Here is a 7,200-nt window from a genome sequence, read left to right as displayed (position 1 = left end):
GCCAACTTTTAGAACAATCTCTTAAGATCCCTATTTCTTGAGAAAATATTTCTCCTAGGACATGAGACAACAAATCCAGCGAATGAGCTACTGAAATCACATTTAGTGATCAAAATAGTGTGAGACAGCTTCTGGTACTAATTTTGAGAAAGAAGATACAAGTTTTGACCACCATTCTCCTTTCACATGGGTAAGTGTGTGTTCTAGGGTTAAAAAACTTGTGGAAAAATTCATATTGATTTTGAGCACAATTTGATGTTTTTGCGTAAGGAATCAAAGATTCACCTTGCACCATATCTTCCTCAAGTGATTTTTACTTGAGTTCCAGTCAGCATTTTTGTTCTAGAGAGAGATGTGCGCTAAGGACCTCTGTGACACTGTCTAACTTTGAGAGGAGTTTTTTTGGCTATTGCTTTTACAATGATATGAGTTCTAATGAATGTATTATTTTGATGAAAAATGTATCAATTGGGTAAAGCATTGATTTGAATAGTATATTATGTGCAGGAAGAGGTAAAGGCTTGCAAGTACTTAAAGTGGTTTAAAGAAAAATGTATTTATCAGTGTGAGACTGAAGTTGCACCACTTGTGATAAAATTTAGAAAGTTGGAGAATGAGACAAGGGCTGCTAGTGATATGGAGAAGCTAGCTTTTGATATGGAAGATAAAGCAAGGGAAAGGAAAATACTATCTAAGAAAAGAGAATAAAATACAAGGTTAAGAGAAATGATTTTCAAAAAAAGAGCAAGACAATATAGAGTTGCATTGGTTGTGTCATGAGTTCTGTTTTTTTTGTGCTTTGTACATTTTGGTAGGTTTGGGGATGTTGGAGTGAAGCCATTGAGGCTGTTATAAAATTTGTTAGTTTATGTAAGTTGTGTCCCGTGGGTACGTACACTATGTAAGTTGTTGTTATTGACTTGAAGACAATTTAATTATAATGATGCTAGTTTGTCTAGATTTTGTAATGAATGCTAGTAGTTGGCAACAATTTGAAATGAAAACGGTTATTTTAAGTGAAAGTGGTATGTTTTAATCACCTAGCCTGGTAACTTGTTGCATTCAAACGCAATTGGCAATTTAGACACAGTTGGCAACTTCTTGTATTGCAAAGGTACACAATTTGAATGTTGCATTCATAGAAGATTCACAAAATAAAATACAAAATTTGAATATGGAAAATGTACTCAATTTGAACAACAATAGCGGCTGTCCACAAAAGAAGATTCATTAGCATTAACAACTGTTTTAGCGTATCATGCACACACAAAAGATCAACTAAAGAGAACTACCTGCCCACAAAATTAGCGATGTGGCCTGAGAGTAGGATACATAGGAACCCAAATTTATTTATATTTATTCTCAAATATGGTCTTTTTTCTTTTTGATTATTTTTTTTTTCAGATCTACCTTTCCAATTTAGTTTTTTCAAATTTTTTCATAAAATAGGTTGGGCCCACAAGTTATTTCTCATGTAGAATTCAATCTGTAATTTTTTATTTCCAGAAAGTTGCGACGTCAAGGTATGGTTTATGGCGCTGATTTTTTAATAACCCGCTTCAAAATCAAGTTATTAACATTTAAAAGTCAATAATCTATCTTTAAAACACCAAATTTTTCAAAATATAATATACTCACTCAATTTTTGCTTATTAGGTCATCCCATTCATGAAAATCTCAAAATTCCAAAACAGATCGTAGGTTACAGTCTTGAAAAAATTAAAGATATTTGAGGGATTTAATACCTTAAGGATGGCTTTGATTGACGTTTGCATCCAATGTAATCAATTAATTATTTATTGTTTTGGTGGCTGAGCAATTTTAGTTTGTAGTCACATCCTAAGACGTACTTAGCAGTTGTTGTTGTTGTTGTCGTCATTGTTTAAAAAAAAAAAAAAAAAAAAAAAAAGAAAACCCACTTTGGTCTGGTTGGCAATTTTAAATCAACAGAGGAAGTCTATCATGAAATACAAAAGGAGGAGAAAAAATTTTGAGTTTGTTGCTGGCCTATCAGCAACTCTATTACAATCTCGACGAACATAAGAGAAAAGACAAGATCTAAGCTTTGAGGTAGAGGCACGAGATTCGTCCACCAGATGACCAAAGCGGGTGCAGCTGGTGCAATCCAAACTCAGAATCTCCTTCAAAAACCAACTCCGGCAGTCCTAGTTCGATGCAAAGTTAATAGTTCTATGGCAAGCTAGTGCCTCAACTTCTTCAACAGAGGGAGGCAAAGCAATCCTCTATGACAAATTAAGCTCCTGTTAGAGATATATTAGTCATATTAGCCTAATGTAATAGGTCCAAACTCACTCCTGCTTGTATTAGTAGTTTAGAACTTAGTTGTCTATATATACTTATGTTAAAATTCATTATAATGTAGGTTTTTTGTATTACACTCTTATATAATAAAGATGTAACTCTTAAAGGATTCCTTCGTGGACATAGGTTGACAAGGTTGAACCACATAACCCTCATGTTCTTGGTGTCCTATTCTATGCTTCCTCTTCCGCATTCACTCTAGCATATACAACGTGGTATAATATATTGTATTGCTAATAATATATTTAACATGGTATCAGAGCCAAACTTCATTCTTGGCATCAAACAAAACATCTTTAGCAAGCAAAGAAGAATATCACGTGCACACCACCATCAGAAGTCACACATGCTTCTCTACTGGATCTAGACTCCATGGCATCTTGCTGCGACCGTGGCTCAATGTTGTGTCCAAGATCCATAAACTCAAGCAAAGCCGTTACTTAACTTTTCAAATCTATACAAATTCAAGCTTCGCCTAATGAAACCAGCACGACAGACGTGCTCCACAACCTTTTGCGATAAAAAACCAGAAACTCGGCCCCTAACGACAGCCTCACACGCCACAACACACCGCTAACAACTCCAGAACCTCCCTACGCACTACCAAAAATCTTGAGACCCAGGTTAGATAATAGCCACACACCGCCATGTCGGCCTCATTGCTCGGTGATCTACAAAACTCGAGAAGTCCGGCTGTGTATTGCATTCACATGCGCCGCCTGAGTTTTTGGAGCCTTCCCACGCGCCGCCACAATTTCCTCATGTGTAGCTCATCCATCGGCCACACGCGCTGTCTTATCGGACATATCGACCACCGATCTGCCTATGAAAGAAATATGACTTTCAACAGACGCTGCACGCACCTCCATGCACTGCCTGGGTTTTTGGCTTCTCCTCCACACGACAGTGGACCACCCACGCGCTGCCATGCGCTGAAATCTGTAATGCTGTCATCCATGACGTCATTTGATGGCGTTAGCAAATGCCACGTTAGCTTGATCCACGTCAACCCTAGCTTGTCATCAGCCATGCAACTCGCGACGTCAGTAGTGTCGCCTCGTCAGCACCATGTCACCTTGCTGACTATTGACCCAGACCACCCGAATTTGACCCATGAGCACTGACTATTGACTTTGACCAAGATCCGTTGACTTTGACCTTTTGAGTTGAAAAGTCAAAATTTTCGAAGGGGCCTATCTTTCTCAGTTTTTCATGTAGATTCCAATTTTGAACTCCGTTTCTTCATTTGAAACTCCGAAATTGGTCAATTGGCATATTCTTCATTGTGGCTTCTTCAAAAGCATTCTTCAAGGCATCTCCAAGTGATCTTCTCATGCTTATCCAACCTCAAACCTTCATTAAGCTTTTGCCTTGAGTTTGAAGGAGGGTGTTAGAGATATATTAGTCATATTAACCCAATGTAATAGACCTAAGCCCACTCCTAACCTGCTTATACTAGTAGTCTTGGGCTTAGTCGTCTATATATACTCATGTTAGGGTTCATTGTAACACAGGTTTTTTGTATTATACTCTCATATAATAAAGATGTAGCCCTTAAGGGATTCATCCATGGATGTAGGTTGACAAGGCTGAACCACGTAACGCTCGTGTTCTTAGTGTCCTATTTTATGCTTCCCCTTTTGCATCCACTCTAGCATATACAATATGGTATAACACATCGCGTTGCTAATAATATATTTAACAACTCCAATGACAAGACCTTCAAGATCCCTAAGACGTACTTTGTTAAGTAAAGCAGAGCAGTTCAATATAGTTTAAAGCCTAAAACCCTAGTTAAAACGATAGATCTAAGTGGACCCTTTAATATTTAAATATGAACTAAATAATTTATTTGATAATGACAAAACCAAATTCAATTTGTTGAATTAAACTGATAATTTGATGAATCAATATTAATGAATTAAATTTAATCAAACAGAGAATGAATCAATACTAACAAATTAAATTTAGTCAAATAGAGATTCAAATATCACAGTTCAAACATAAAATTTTGCCAAAAAAAAAAAAAAAGACAAAAAGAAAAAAAAAAGTTCTTATTCTTTTAGGAAGAATGTTTAATTTATTTTGGATAAGGTGTTACATTGTTATAAATTTTTATTTTAGTATTCAAAAAGAGATAAAGATTCTTGATGTTTGATCATGTGAGAGATTAGGTGGTTAGTATTAACAATCTATTGTGTACAATATTAGTTTATAAAAATTAAAGTCTCAAGATATATTTTTTCAATTAGTTTGTGGTTTTCAATTGGGTCAGTTTTTTTTTATAGATTTAACATTGTGGATATCTTTTATGAGGGGAGAAAAATAGTCACAACCCTTATTATTTTTTAAACCAATTATGATCATATATTTTTAGAAAATTCTAAGGGCTCTACAAATTTTACTACATAAAGTATACAATTTTTCTGCTAACATTTAAATGTGATTGGTGGGTTTCAACCACCTAATAAATGAATATTTGATTTTTTGTTGTTGTTGTGATTGATAACATATCAATTTGTATGATAACATATCAGTTTGTAAGCTCTATGTAATAAACTTTGTAGTATTTTAAGCATTGCTCTACAATGTTAGACACTTTCATAATGGAAGGAGGCCTTTTTATAAAGGGTATAAAATATTTTTTAATGGGGACCTTATCCCACGCTTTAAGTGACATTGGCCTTGAGAACAACCATGAAGTAGGGTAAAATAACAACGATGTATATTTATACCATCCTCTGTGTTATTTTCATCAATTCTTGCTGTATATTTCTTATATATGTCCTTTCTGTTGGTCCTTGTTTAAATAAAAATAATAATAACTTTTGTTAAGAGTCTTGTACTTTTCAAGGCATAGCTTGTTTTTTCATAAAGATTGTAAATTAACAAAATTTGACAATAGTTAATGTGACAAATTATTAGTAATAGATAAAAAAAAGTTATATCAGTGATGAATATATATAAAAATTAGTAAAAACTTGTCAATCCAATTAGTGTGAAAAATGTGATAAATTTTTTTGGGTATATATATGTATAGCATTACTCTTTCAGAAAATTAGGTTCCACACATGGCTACTAACTTTTTAAAATGGATAGAAAACACAATACCACTATAGGGTGCATATATTGTTAGCTTCAACTTATTTTTGTTTTTTGTTATTCTTTTTGGGTTTTAGTTAACTCAATTTATAAAACCTCTTTCAATATGGTTCATCTTTTTTTATTTTTAAGCACATTCTTCTATCCAACCAAATTGTCATGTAAAAAAAAAAAAATTGGAGAACTAGGCTAGTCATAATGTTGGAGATGATATTGAATGGGTTAACTTTATAAATTGGAGTCTATGTCTTATGAATTAATTTTTTGAGAAACTTTGGAAGAGAAATATGTTATTGATGAGGTTAAATACTAAGCTTGCCTAATTAAATGCTTATTTGACAATTCCTAAATTGTAGCTAGATACAATTTTAAGCTTTATGCTTACTGTGTTAGATTTGCTTGATATTGTTGAGGTTCTAGTTAATCTCCTTAGGAGCTTGGAGAATTAGGCTTTTTGCGGGTTGCAAGGTAAGTAGCTTTTTAATGGGATTTTTGAAAAATAACCATGTTGCATATATGTTGTTTTTGGGTTAGACACACTTTTAGAAACTACTTTTGGAAACTATATTTTCCTAAAAACTATTGTGTCGTAACATTAATACATATATAATTATATATGAAAATGTATCATATTTGGTATTGCATTTGGAGAAATGCATGAATTATTGATATGAAAATATGAGTATCTTTTATTTAATCTTTGATAAGGAAATTATGGATTTTATGGTATATTATAAAATTTAAAGATGCTTATCTTGTCTTGTTATGGGGGAAATTGATAGAAAATCTCTTGACAAAAATGAAGTTGAAAACTTTACAAACTTTGTGAAAATTAGATTACTTAAGGTTTTTCTAGAAATTACCTAGACATAAACTACGTGTTTCAAAGTATATGTAAACTGTGAGCTTTATGTGGTTTTAACACCATGCCATTTGTGATTTCCAGTGATCACCCAGTTTGGTTTTCGTAGTCTTTGTGACAACGGAATCAAATCTAGGTCAATGACCTTTCACTTTGGATGACGCGTTCTTCTATACTCTCCATGGGGGGAAGAGGTTCCTTGATTGTATGTGGGTGAGGCTTGTAAGGTTGAAATTTATCAACCATCTTGTTGGCTTTATTTCGTGCCAATTTGCTTGTAATTTAGCACTTAGTAACCCTGTATTTAGGTAGGATTCATATAAGGGTAGTGTGTGAAGAGAGTGTGAAGAATTGCTCATCCTTGTGCAAAGAAGTAGAGACTCGTGACTAGGACTCACGACTGACTCGCGGCTTGCAAGCCGCCAAATGCTATGCACGTGAGAAGCATGCGGGAAGGTGAAGGGTCATGCCAGCTGTCGCACTATAGGACAAAAGTTCCAGGCTGGCCAGACCATTACCTCGCGACTTGAACTCGCGACTTGGACAAGCTGCGAGGTCAAGCCGCCAACCAACCTTGTTTGGCAAAAACTGACTCTTCGTATTCCAAACACACACCACTATATATAGACCCTTATACCCACGAAATCAAGAGAGATTCCAGAGAGAATTTTTGTGAGAGAAACCCTAGAAAAATACAAGATTGCCTCATCCCCAATCTTCACTAAGAGACTCTACAAATTCCTCTACTTTCTTCCTCTCCATTGATACATCCTTGAGAGGTCATTGACCAAATACTTTTCTCATCACACCTACGTCTGTGAGAAGGTACATTTGGTGCTAAGGGAAGCAGTTTAGAAGTGACCAATGACTATTGGTTGATGCTATGGTTTAGTAGCGAAATTCGATAAGCTAAA

The sequence above is a fragment of the Quercus suber genome, unplaced genomic scaffold (assembly GCF_002906115.3).
Source record: "Quercus suber isolate HL8 unplaced genomic scaffold, Cork oak 2.0 scaffold_41, whole genome shotgun sequence".
Lineage (NCBI taxonomy): Eukaryota > Viridiplantae > Streptophyta > Magnoliopsida > Fagales > Fagaceae > Quercus > Quercus suber.
Note: the sequence above shows the minus strand (reverse complement) of the source record.